Source organism: Lissotriton helveticus, chromosome 5_1 (assembly GCF_964261635.1).
Source record: "Lissotriton helveticus chromosome 5_1, aLisHel1.1, whole genome shotgun sequence".
NCBI lineage: Eukaryota > Metazoa > Chordata > Amphibia > Caudata > Salamandridae > Lissotriton > Lissotriton helveticus.
The window spans coordinates 129,300,238-129,314,041 of record NC_136065.1 but is presented as its reverse complement, the minus strand read 5'-3'; the positions used below and the strand labels follow the sequence as shown (position 1 = coordinate 129,314,041).

General features: G+C 43.7%; 1 protein-coding gene across 1 annotated transcript in view; it reads left to right on the top strand.

Annotated features, from left to right (window-relative positions):
* Positions 1-246: 246 nt before the first annotated feature.
* CNTRL (centriolin) overlaps positions 247-13,804 on the top strand; it is a 1,008,983-nt gene continuing 995,425 nt past the window's right edge. The window contains exon 1 of the mRNA XM_078641873.1: positions 247-581. The gene's annotated coding sequence lies outside the window, so the exon portion shown is untranslated. The remainder of the gene's footprint in view (positions 582-13,804) is intronic.

Sequence of the window (13,804 nt, the reverse complement as noted above, 5' to 3'; positions counted from 1 at the left end):
TGTTTTATACAGGCTTACTGAAAATTAAATTGGCAAGCAAGAAACTGCATTTTGCAAATTGGCAAGCAAGAAACTACATTATCTGAGCCTCGGTCCTCACCAAGAATTTCCATTTCCGACTCCGAGTAGCTCTTAGTAATATATAACTCTCATACTGTTTAAAGATGGCGGTCTGGTTTCGTAGACGATGCATTGTACTTATTATGTGTCCTTCTACTGTTTCTTTTGGCAGTTGGAACCCTGCTTGTCTATTCATTTATGCTCAGTAGAGTGGAAAGCGGGAGCCTTCGCGGGTAGTCTTTCTTCTACTCACAATGTGATTGGCCGCGCAGTCACGAATCGGAGTAGTCTGTTCATCTTTTCCCTCATTTCGACACACACACGGACCACATTCCCAAACAGCTGCCGGAAGCCCGATGGTGTGTTGTCATAGCAACTTGTAGAAACGATGCCGCCCGTGGCGCCCAGACTGTTGTGGGGCTGGGGAAAGCTGAGGCCCGGTGGCGAAGGGACGCTCGTTATTGGGATCCGGTGAAGCCGAGGTCCAACTTCAAGCCCCACCAAAAGATAGCAACCGAACCGTGAGTATAGTGTGCAGAAGTAGAGTGTCCTATTTAGGCCACCGTACTTGGTGCGTAGCACTTCTTCTGCTCTTCTCCGTGAACTTAGCTGTCAAAGGGTACTGTGTGTTCTCGCTGCTCCCGAGTGACAACGGGTCACTGCTGTTTCAAGTCACCCTCTCTTTTCAATTACACTTTTTAAAAGATGTATTTTAAGACGTTTACATTTTAAAGACATTTCCAATTTTTGAGCTTTTGAGCATGGTTGAGCATCCTCAAAACTAATTATGCTGCTTTATAATATGTTTGAACAATTTCTTTCAATAATCAAAACATACTGGCAAGTGTTTAAAGGAATACATTAAATAAGTATTCACTTTAAATAAAAAAATTCTGACTAAATACTGTATGATGCAAAATGAATTTCCTCAATCGCTTGAATATTTAGAGTTTATTGTTGCCAGATTGAGTGGTATCAGCCTCAGAAGGAGTCTGCTGAGACAGTTTAATTTTCTAAATTGCAAATATCCAAGCTAGTGCTAAGGATTACTGAGCTACCTCATCTGTACTTGAGATAGTCTCCCAAATTTAAAAATATCGTTATTGTTTTCTTTTACATAACTAGCATGTTTTAAAAATAGAGTTGCACATTTTTAAATAACCGGAGATTTACCGTTTGCAGTTGCCCATTTTGACAAATGCTTGTGCAGATAGTTTATTTTTTATTCACAACAATATATATATATATATATATTTTCTTTTTGTGTTTTAACACCAGTGAATTTTCGACCGAAAATACACTTATTCGTATCACGTTTTGTATGCAATTCTAATATGGTAAATTATTCATCGAATATGAGCTACATTTGTCTAAATTCAGGTCCTATGGATGGTAGTATAATTTTTTACATTCGTAGTTGGAAAAAAAAACAGGACCATTTCGCCTGACCTCCTGAGCAGCTATTTGGTGCCGGAAAAATCAGCCTAGTTCCAAAACTAATCTAAGATTTTTTTGCACTAATAAGACACGGTGATATGAGATTGTAGTATTCAAGTTCAAGCTGCTCAAAATGTTTTAAATTTTTTCTTGCTTGTACTGTGTCAAAAGTGTCAAGAAGGAACAGACCAGTACAAGAGAATATGTTGATACTAACATTCTGACACGAAGTGCTTGTAGAGCAGGTACATATACGCAGTGTAGTAAATATACTAGTAGAAAAAATTGGCAAGTTTCTGTCGGCGTCAAACTGCAAGTGCTGATTGAAAGGTGGTTCCATATTTCCCTGCTCACCTGATGGTAATAAGAAAGAAACTGCCTGAGCCTGCAGCCAATGGAACTCCAGATTACAGTGTTAAATTCAGCATTGTGCATAGCCATTCTCTTATGGTATATGTTGGTTCGACAGTGGGCTTTAAAGAGTATGTTAGGTTAAAAAAGTCAAGACATGTATACTGTGTTTTAATGGTTAAAGGCTGAGGCAAAAGTGTTTATATAACCAATGTCAGTATTACTATTTTTGCATGTATTAGCAATACTGTTTCATTCCAATATCATGTTACCCCCAGTTCAACCAGTGCTACTGTCTGACCAGTATGGACCCACCCACCATGTCAATAGCAACTCCCTAAGCACCCTCTCTGAATTATCCCATTAGTGTTTCTTCCTCCTGATCTTTCTTTTGAATGCCCAGTAGTAAATCCGATCCTCCCATTCATATTTTTGGCTCTGCCCTCTTTTGAGACCTATTCATCGATTAGGTTTTTCCTCTGCATAGCGAAAACAGGCCAACATTATTATATGGAATATAAATGCTATGTCATTAAGTTCATTTCCCAAACCATTGTTCGGCTTTCCACTTCTTTATCAGTAGACATGTAATATATCATTTTCTCGGATTTGACTGCATGCGTGGTGTTAATAGTACTGCATTTTGGGTGGTAACCTAGGGAAGTGAATACGTCTCTTAACAGTAATTTTCTGCAGTTATTCGTCCATGCAGAAAGGCTGGGTTTCGTTGCTCGTTTCTCTTATCCCTAAGAAGGAGATTTGGAGGCGATTATCATAACAGAACTGTCACTCATTGTTGAAGGTATGCTAACAAATGTTAAAAGATGTTGTTGCCACTGCTTACGATACAGTTGCAGTGTGTCAATTTTAACCATGGTGTAGTTTCACAAGATTGCTTCCTCAGGAAGTAGGCAGTCTTGTGAAATCTGATCTACATTTAAAGAAGAAAAACACAAGCTCCGACAGTTTTTGCAACATTACTTCCTCTTTTGGCAAGCCCACGGAATCTTAAGAAAACCTCCCTGTTCATTTTAGATAATGTAACTCTCTGAAAGTGCTGTCTCGCCGTGCTCAAGCCAATTAATTGATAACTGTATTTGTGTTCTTAATGTATTTAATGAAGTTTTATAATTATGCAAACGGGACCGTTGTACTGCGCATTAATTTAAGAAAATCTGTAATACGAGGCACGGACTGCTTGTTAAATATATGATGAGGTTTGAGGATGGCCTTTAGTTGACCAAATTACTTCAGTGAGGAGCTGCAGAAGTACATACATTGCTGAGTAGTTAGTATCAAGACATGCAAATGTTAATTTGTTAGATGTTGAAAAAATAGCTTTTGTTTTAGCTTATTGCAAAAATTAATGATGTCTTTGGTCTGCATCGGCAGAAAATAACTGTTGGTGTTTAATTTTTTTCTTAAATCTCACGAGTCTCTAAAAACAGGGTTTTATTTATTTACTCTTAAGAGTGGTTGAGACAGCAGTCCTATTTGCTTAGTAGGTAAGGTGTCCCCAGTAAATTGATTTGTTGGGCTGACAAGTTATTTTCAGAGGTGGATTGTAGTTCAGATGTTAGTCATTTAAGCAAGATCAATATAGGACATGACTTGTCTGCTAGGCATAATAGGATAGCACCTGGGCCCCTAACGTGCCAGTGGCCTCCAGTCCTGCTTGTGCCAGCCTGATGCAGTTACCGCTTTTGGACCAAGTGACACTGCCACTGCCTGGGTTTTCCCGCCCAGGTTTTTCCTGGTCGCCGTTCTTCCTGCCATCAGAAGCCCTGCCCATCCCAGGACCTTCTTAATGCAGACTGCAGCACGATCGCATCAGTAGGCACCTGGGCAAGTAGCTTGCCAGTAAGCTCCAGTCCTGCTTGTTCTAGCCTGGTCCAGTTGCTTCCCTTCTGGATTTTTCCTGCTCGCCGTTCTCTCCGCCAACAGAAGCACCTCCCACTCCAGGACCTACTTAATGCAGGCCACGCAGCAGATGTGTGCAGCGCGCATGCTGCTGGCACCCCAAAGTCAAGCCTGTCTGCGCCCAGGGCCAGGATCCCTGGCCCCACCATTCAATGCGACATCACAACCAGAGCCGTCACCGGAGCCAACAAAGGCTGCCGCTACTCCTCCAGGACCTCAACAACACACACCAGCAAACACTCTGCTGCAGCGCATCCGTCAGCACCATTGTAAAACCTTTCTCCTGCACCCATTACGATTTCACCTCTGTCACCTCGGATGCCGACACCACCACTTCCAAACAATCGATGCATACAACCACCACCACGCTGCAGCAACTAACTGCCATGCTCTTCAACATCTGATAGCTCTTGATACACTCAGCTGAAATCTGGGACCTTCTCAACAGCTATGCTATGCTATGCTATGGTGACTTGTATAGCGCACGGCTGCCTCAGCAAAGGGGCGTCCCAGCGCTGTGGAAGGACAGTGTACAGTGAGGTGGAGACGCTAAGGACGAAACTATTGTTGGAAGAGGTGTGTTTTGATAGCCTTTCTGAAGACTAGGAGATCTTGTATCCCACGGATAGCTTCAGGGACAGCAACACGCACGACCTTTTATTGCCTGAAACATGGCTCACCCCAGCTTCCAACATGGACATTGCTGCAGCCATTCCTCCCGCCTACAAAATTATACACCAGGACCCAACTCACAAACCAGGCGGAGGACTTGCGATCATCTACAAAAACACAATTGATTGCACCGCCTCCACGTTCTTGGACACCAACCTCATGGAACACCTCCACTTCAAAATACGAATGGAATACAACACCACCCATAAGTGAACCCTCACCTACCGTTCCCCGGGCCCAAGCCAAATTCTGCATCCACATCACAGACTTCATTGCTCTCCTCCCTATCAGATCACCCACTACATCCTCCTCGGGGACCTCAATTTCCACTTTGAAGCCACCACAGACCCTAACTCCACGGCCCTCCTCGACAGCCTCAGCAAGCTCGGACTCGCCCAACTTGACCAAGAGCCAACCCACACAGCAACCCACACCCTTTACCCTATTTCTCCTCCAACAACAGTATCACCACCACCCAAACGACCCCATTCACATCGTCCGACCACTACATCATATATTTCAAGATATCCGCCCACCACGCCACCCCACTAGAAAAACCCAAAGCACAATCAAGACACTGGGGCAAGATATCTGAAGACAACTGTATCACAACCTCACAGGAATGCCCACCGAACCACACAGAGAACGTCTATGTCGACACCAAGCTCTTCAATAAATGGCTCACCGACTGCAGCGGCCGCACTGCTCCCACCAGAAACAAGACCTCCAAAAATACAAACGAGACGGGGACACTGTGCAATGACCTCTCAAACTTCTTCAAACAGAATATTTCCAAGATCTACAATACATTCGACCACAGCATACCCATTCGAACTTCCACTACCAGCTGGACACCTCGCTCATTGCCAAACAGTAGCTAAGAAACTGGAATCCCCTCTGGAATGAAGGCACTACTGCCCTGATGAATAACGCCCACTCAGGATCCCCCTTAGACCCATACTTCCATTTCATACACAACCTTGGAATAACTATCCTCTCTCCTTCCCTCACTGCTATCGTCAACACCTGTATAACCACTGCTGCCTTCCAGTCTTGCTGGAAAGATCTCCACAACACTGATCCAGCTTACCTGAACCCTTGCCTCAACTTCTACCAACTCACCAGACACCTTGGATCTGCATCCCAGGCAAGAGCACACCTCCCTCGCATCAAGAAGACCAGAAGCGGAGAACGCTTCTTCTCATACCTCGCAGGCAAGATCTGGAACAACCTCCTGATATACCTCATAACCTCTCCCTCACACATGGACTTCAGAAGAAACCTCAAGACATGACGTTTCCAGATAAACGGGCATGATCTCCACCTCCTCCCTCAGGCCTGCCCTACTAAGTGCCTGGATACCGGTGAACAGCCTGCGCTCTACAAATTCACACAACATAACATAACTTAATTTTAGGTCGAAGCCTACCAGACAGCTCCGGGTCTGTTTTGCTAAAGGCATCTTGAGGACATTCAGAAAGGTGACCTAGGAATACATCGTGCCCATTGCTTACCATTGGCTTTGTGGTTTGTAAACTATCCCCCTGCAATCTACCCCACTCAAAGCTACATTACTTAACTCCAGTCTACCCAACCCTTATCAATTCTACCCCACTCCAGTTTACCCCATCTATTCCACTACACAATACCCCAAACTACCCCATCCGACTCTACCACTCCAATCAACCCCACTCCACATTACCCCACCCCACACCATCCCACTCCAATCATCCATCTTCAATCTACTCCAATCCATTCCAGTCTGCCCTACTCTGATCCACCCAATCTACTCCACCCTAATCTACCCCGCTGCACTCTTCTCTTCCCCAATCTATCTCAGTCCACACCAATCTCGACTCCACTTCAATCTATCCAACCCCACTCCACCCCACTCCAATCGATCCCAATCAACCCAAACTCCACTCTAGCCCCACTCCGCTCTACGCCACAGCAGCCACACTTGTGTACTTGCCTAAAACACATTGCCTAAGCCAATTGTTCTCTATTGGCTTTGCCAATGTTTGTTAATTTTTCTCTTCTAATAAAAATGAATATTGTTTTGGTTTTTCTGAGAAGTCATTAACTTACCTCCTTCCTTCTCTGAAATCCTTCCATCGACTTGATGGGTCCTACTTGCTTTCTCTCGGTCTGCTATTGTCCAGTCATCTTGTTTGCCTCTTGGCTGATCGCATTTTGATGTTTAAGCTGCATGCCTTCGGTCATTCAAAAATATTCCAGCCTTAATTGCCACTCTGAATTGACATCTATCTGCATTTAATCTTTTGGAAAGAAATGTGAAAAGACTGATGCACTCATTAAGTAGAGAACCGGGGAATACTGATTGACAAAGACCTCCTTTTACTAATTAATGCGGTTACCAGTTACTCCATTATCACATAAAAGTTTAAAGGTGTGAACGTTTTCTTGTTCTGTAGCAAAAACATATTGCTTGGCAGGAATTTGTCTCACGTATATAAATGTTTCTTTTTCGTATTGACCTTCCTCATCCAATTCAGTAGCTTCTTTATCTTTTCTGTATAGTGCAGAGAAACCACAAAATGGTATTCATTCCCATTAGGAATGTGTCTAGCGTAAGAGGTGGGATCTCTCATAACTTTGAAGAAAGATCCTGGGTAATCCCTCACACAGTTTCTTGTCACTTTGAACGAAAGATTCTGGTTTTATTATGGACTTATGCCCTCTCCCAATTTAGCATGAATTACGTCCCTGTTGGACGTGTTCAATGGGCTGCTGACCCTCCTAGCTGGCCCATTTGGGCTGTTAGCTGGCACAATTGGTTCTGAGATCTAATCAGTGGATACATGAGGGGTTAGCTGTTGGGAGCAGATGGTGCAGACATTTTTAATATATTGAGTAGCTGGGTAATCTTGCCACTGGTGGAGGTAATGAAAGATTCAACTTGCTTGATGGATTTAACAGGTTACTGGTGGAGAGGTTTAAGTTCCAAGGGCAGGTGATAGGTGATGGGAGGGTCATTTTTGCTGATAAGGCAGGGATGTAGATAATGTCAGTCTTTAGAGGAGTTGAACATTAAGGAGCAGACAGTCCTTCAGAGTCTGATGCAGGGCCGGACTGTGAAACCCCAAAGCAACTTTGCAAAAATGCTCAAACCAACCCTTTGTCTCTTTACACTTCCACTCTCTTTCCATTCATCCATTCTGTTAGACCTGGCATCTTTAGCGTGGTTTCCCCCTATCTTTTTGCCTCTACCTCCTGTATTTTTGATGCTGTGCTGGATTTCGTTTTTGCTGATTTAGATGCTTTGGACACTCTGCCACTGCTGATCAGTGCCAGAGTGTAAGTGCTCCCTATGTAAATTGGTATTCTGATTGGATATACATGTTTGGCATATTTGTACTGCCATGAAGTCCCTAGTAAAGTGCACTGGGTGTGCCAGGGCTGGTGATGACAGATGCTACTAGTGGGCCTGCAGCACTGATTGTGCCACCCACATGAGTAGCCCTAAAATGGTGTCTCAGGCCTGCCACTGCGGTGCCTGTGTGCAGTTTAGAAACTGCCATGTCCTCCTGGTCCGTGTCCCCACTGACCAGGCTTAACCCTTCCCTTTTTGTGCACATCAGTCACCCCTATGGAAGGCCCAAGGTACCCCTCTGGGCAGGGTGCAGTGTATGTAAAAGGTAGAGCATGTACTAGTGCAGGTAACATGCTCTGATAGTGAATGGCAGCCATTTTCGTTTTTCACTATTGTAAGGCTATCTTGCTCCATAGATTAACATGGGGAATGCTGGCTACAGTGGTTAACAGCATTTCTTCCCATAGGAACAAGATAGGACATAAGTATCTAGTATCCCTGAACTCAGAATTTAATAACACATCTTTAAGGAAAGGTTGTTTTTAAATCCTGTGTTTGAGAACAGCACTTTTAGAAAGTTGCTGTTCTCTTGTCTGACCCTTCTGTGTGCCTTGGTCTGCTTGTGTATTGACTGTCTGGTTTGAGAGTGACAGGGGCTGGGGATTCCCCAGGAGGCTGGCTGAGTCAGCCCTAGGCTGAATGACTGCATTTGCAACTGGAGTGGTGGTAGGAGTTAGCACCTGGGCCTGAATAGGGCTGTGCCTGCCTTCCACAATGCTGGCTCCACCTCCTGCTGGGCGGCTGACGACCCTGCCCCTCACTCTGAAAGGAAAGAAGAAGCCAGCAAAATAAAGTACTCAGGAAACACCCAGAACTGGTTCAGACCGGGCTCAGGCCCCACATGCACAGAGAGAACAAAGACTTTAGGGGTATAAGTACAGGACCCCTGACAACAGAAAATTAGATCATCCTGGAATCAAGAAGGAACCTCTGCCAAGGAGAAAGCTGAAACTGAAGAAGGAAGACTATCCTGCTGTTGCTCTGCTGGACTGACCTGTTGCTTTGCTGCCAAGGAGAAGGGAAGGACTTTGCTGTGTGCTGTGTCCCCTGTCTTGAAGGAATCTCCAAGGGTCTGAGTAGAGCTGGCTCCCTATTCTGAAGTCCCAGGAACAAAAGGACTTCACCCCCAGCTTCCCTGAACTCTACTGAGAGAGTTCTGTTCTTCCTAGAGTGCTTGATCCAGTTGTGGGGCCTCTGGAAGTTGTACCTGTGCTGGGAAGCTTGAAACTAAGCTTGAGAGACTTTTGCAATTCAAAAGTGTCGCATCGCTCGCTTGCGGAGCGCATCCCCGACAGTGCGAGAAGTTTTCCCGCCGCTACGAAGGCCGAGATCGCCTGACGCCGCTGCCAGAGCCGTCGCATCCTTCGTTTGAGGGACGCACCAGACCGGTGCGGGAACGTCGAACATCGCTGCGAGTGTCGTCGCAGAGCCTGTCGTCGCTGGGTGAGATCGCCGCACCGCTTGCTTGCGGACCGCATCACGTCGCTGCGAGCATCGTCGCAGAACCATCGCATCGAGGAGCTGCGAGAGAGAGGATCACCGCTGGACCGCGCATCGTCGCCCCGGAGATCGCCGCAGCCCCTACGAGATCGTCGCATCGTGCCTTTGCGAGAACAAACTTCCTACGGAACCTACGCACCGGAATCCATACAAGTGGCATTCCTCCCCATACAGACCGGATTCGTCGCAACACGCCCGCTGCTGCAGCGGGGCTGTCGCATCGCCTCCCCAGGGTCTCAGGAGCAACGCATCGCTTGTCTTCCATCGCACTAGCTTCTGCTTTTGGAACTTTGTTGCAACTAAAAGGTGAGTAAACGTGACGCAACTGTGAACTTTTCACGCATCTGTAGAGAATTCTATCGCAAACCTTAAGAACTCTTTTGAAACCATATTCTTGAACTGTGTATGTTGGATTTTTGTCGTTTTGGTCTTGTGTAGTTTAGATTAAATACCTTTATTTTTCTAAACTGTTGTGGAGTCAGTTTGTGGTGTTTTCACTGTGTTACTGTGAGTGTTGCTACAAATACTTTACACATTGCCTCTGGTTAGCCTAGACTGCTCGTGCCAAGCTACCTAGAGGGTGAGCAGGGGTTATCTCAGAGGGTTTCCTCCTTACCCTGACTAGAAGCAAGGGTCCCTATTTGGACAGTGGTACCTACCTCTGCCAACTAGAGACCCCCAGTTCTAACACATTCTCTCTATTCATTCCCTATCTTCTCTCTTGTTTTTGATTTACTATTCATCGGTTTAATGTCAACTCATTAAAAGTTGTTGAAATACAAAGGATCTCAACTCACTGCTGTCTTTACCAAATATTAGCATTTAGCCAAGACTACTGGGCAAGATTTTATATCTGTTACTTTAGAAGCACAAATGGCATTTAGAATGGAAAAGGGGCCAGGTTATAAGAGGTCGAGGAGACCCGGCAAATATGAGATTATGTTCATTTAGTCAGAATTACAATTTGAGAGAAGACCAACACAGAGTTAGACAACTTGCGTAACTCCATATGAATGTGAAACGACAACTGAGCTCTAAAACGCAATTGAAACAGTATGAGCGGTTAAACTAAATCAATAAAACTCCCATACCACAATACCAAGGAATATGATCTCATGCAAAATAAGAAAAACATGTGTACCTTTATCAGCTTTAATTTCTTACACATCACAAATAGGTATGTGACAAGGTAAATAGTTACAGGATTGCTTGAAATGGATACAATAATGTGCTGTGTAATATCGCTGAACTGAGGTGGGCTCTTAAATGCTGAGCATATTTACAGTTGACAAATGCACTTCACCACTGAAAACTATCATAGGATTAAGATTAGTTTGATACATATCTTCAAGGTTAAAGTTTTAGGCCACAGAAGCATTCACCTTCATACCGGAGCAGGTACATCTTCACTTACAGTACAAGCAACCCTAAGGGTTAGGAATTCATCATAAGCTTAGGTGAGGGCTGATAGGTCCACGTTCACCAAAACATAATATTTAAACATGGACCATAAAAGAATTAAGCTATCAAATCTTTAAACTTGATTGAAAAACTTAAATTACTAAAGAAAAGGTTTCTGCCTTAAAACATAATTTAAAACTGAGAACGTATTAAATGTATTCCAAGCTAGTTCGAGTTTCAGATGGGACAATGACTTTACGGAACTCAGAAGAGCGCCTTAGCAAATAATGCAAAGTGTTCCAATAATAGTGTTCAGCTTTACTGAAAATCAATATAAATCCTATCAGGCCTCAACAATTGTAAAAAATTAAACCAGACCTGCAGTTCTAGTGACTTGAATAATCTACTCAACCTAACTGTAATGCTGTTGGCCACTAAACTGGTCTCAATTTGTGTTATCGTGGGCAAATATTTTATTTCACTTTGCCACCTTTTTCTTCATCATCACTTTTGAGAGCACCTTCAAATATGTGAGTTCAGCATCTCTGCTGTACAAAAGCCTCTTTTGTAAATTTAATATACTAAACATTTGCTCCATGTATAATATGAATTTAGCCCACATATAGGGTTCAAATGACCCCTGACTTTCCTCTTAGTTCACTAACAGCACGGCCGGGGGTAGGCATGTTTCCTAGTTGATGTTTATAAATGGTCACTTTTAATAAATATGTTACTAAAGCATGATGTGGTAGTGCACTGTAATTTAGATTTTTCACAGCCTGCTGGGCAGAAAATCTGGATTTTATTAAGGACACGGAGGCTAATATTATGCAAATCTCCTTTATTACCACAGCTTAGCAGCAACAATAGAATAGAACTTAGTGAACATTCTGAAGAGATGACTAGTCCCTCTCTGACCAGGTATCTTCCTTCTTTGTCAGGCTGCGAAGAAATAGGTTCAACATGTAGAAGTCAATAATCCAACGAACAATTTTTTAAACTCCTAGTCCAGAGGGAAGTAAATTCTTATTCTGAAAGAAGAAGAAGAATACATTTCCGAAACATTTGTTCAAATAAAAGGGTATTTTTTTCATGCTTCTCATAATTTATTTTAGTTAGTAGGCTCTGTTCAACAGAAAGACCATCAATAAGACAGTGTCCTTCAGAAATTGCAGATCTGTAGACATTAACGGTCCTATAAGAGAGACCTGAAGGAAAGAGTTTGTAATATCTTAGTTAAATGTTTTACATGCTTTACACTCCTCCATCTGTAGAACACTACAATGTTGATGTCATTTAGAATGTTGGTGCATGAAGCAGACAGTTGGAGAAGGGCTGACAGCCTTGCTGGCTGCTCCTGGTGGGGCTGATTACATCTATACCTCAATGCTGTAACTTATCTTAATAAATCATCTTAAAACATCACAACCAGCGTGAACCAGTTACTACATATATTATGGCGACGATTTTAACCTAAGAACCTGCATCTGCTACCTCTGAAAACCACTATGGACATCCTGAGTTTCTACTCTCAAGCAACTTTTCCAAGTTTTAAAATTTCAACTACTACAACTCGTCTCTGGCACATCAGCCCCACCAGTGACCGTCCACCGGTCGCCCTCAACACTCAAGTGCCAGTTCGAGTTCCTGTTTCTTCAATGAGGGTAAGCCTGCCAATATGCGTCCTGCGTAATCTGTTTGCCTGTCACTTGCCTACACACTTTGCCTGATGTTCCTAAAGTGGGAATAAAAGACTTTATTAGTGACGCAGGCAACACCTCTTGATTCAGTTTGTGTGTCCTCACAGCATTCCCTTATTACAAGAAACAAGGAGTTGCACTTCCTTTTACAATTCAAGCCTCTACCTGCTGTGATTGTTCCTACAGCGTCTAATTCTTATGCTACACAAACCGGTTCCAATCTTAAAAGACTTTCTTAGCGAATATTTCAAAGCCTCAAGAAAGCTTAGTTTTTTTTATGACATTGCCCACCGAAGAAGGGTTAAAGTAACTCAAAGTGAGAGATGATCTCATGTGTTCATTTACGCTTATTGCCAATTTTAAAAGAAATAACTCATGGTAAAGTGTAACCTCACTGTGACTGTTTGAAAAGAGTTTGTGGACGGCACGCTCGAGATTGTCTTCAACTACCCTTCAAAGTATTGAAATACTCAGTGGCGTAATGGCTCAGTAGCGTAATGGAAAGAAAATTATTCTTCAGACACCATAAAGGTGCCAATGTCCTTTTATCAGCGGAATGCCTCAGACACCAGAGGGGAGCTAAAGTACTTTTATCAGCGTTAGATTAAAGTACTCTTTTCAACGAAAAGTGAATTTAAAAAGAAAGTGTCATCAAACTATGTTTTTAACCTATTTTGGCTTTCTATTTTTCCACATTTTCGTCGAGGTAGAGTTTACATCAAGTGGCAACTGGTTTTTGCAGTACAAAAGTGTTTAGTACTAACGCCATCACATAGTTTGAATTTTAAACAGTCACCTTCTACTCACTGTTTCTTAGCTCGCGCTGAGGAAAGTTTTCCTTTCAGTGACGTCTTCTTTGTTTGGTTCGATAATTTAGCTGCATGGTGACGCCCGCAAGCAACAACGCGCCGAGAGCCATCCGGTTCTCTGTAAAGAGGCGTGACGCCATGTCCTGGTCAGAATCCGTCTGTCGTCTTGGAAAAATGTTTTCTTCGGCATTTTGTTTGCTTGTGCCTTCACCTACGATGCATGATCCTGCGTGTGAGTACAATCGTGAGCTGATGAGTAACTTCAACTCAGTTATTTACATTTTTGAAGCTCTGTCATGTCTGTAATGCCCAGCACAAGTCAGCATTCTAGTGCTGAGCCTGTAACTACACTGAACACCCACCCACCACTGATGTCACAGGTCATGTGACACAGTACCAATAAAAGAGGCCGAGCGCACGTGCTCTAGGCCAGTTGCACCGAGCCAGCAGTGTGTCCTGTGTCCCAGTCATTTCCCAGCATGAGGGCCTTAGGCCCGACCCTACAATGGCGACGAGGGTAGCTGTGTCCATGCGTGCCACAGCTCTAAACATCATCGAGG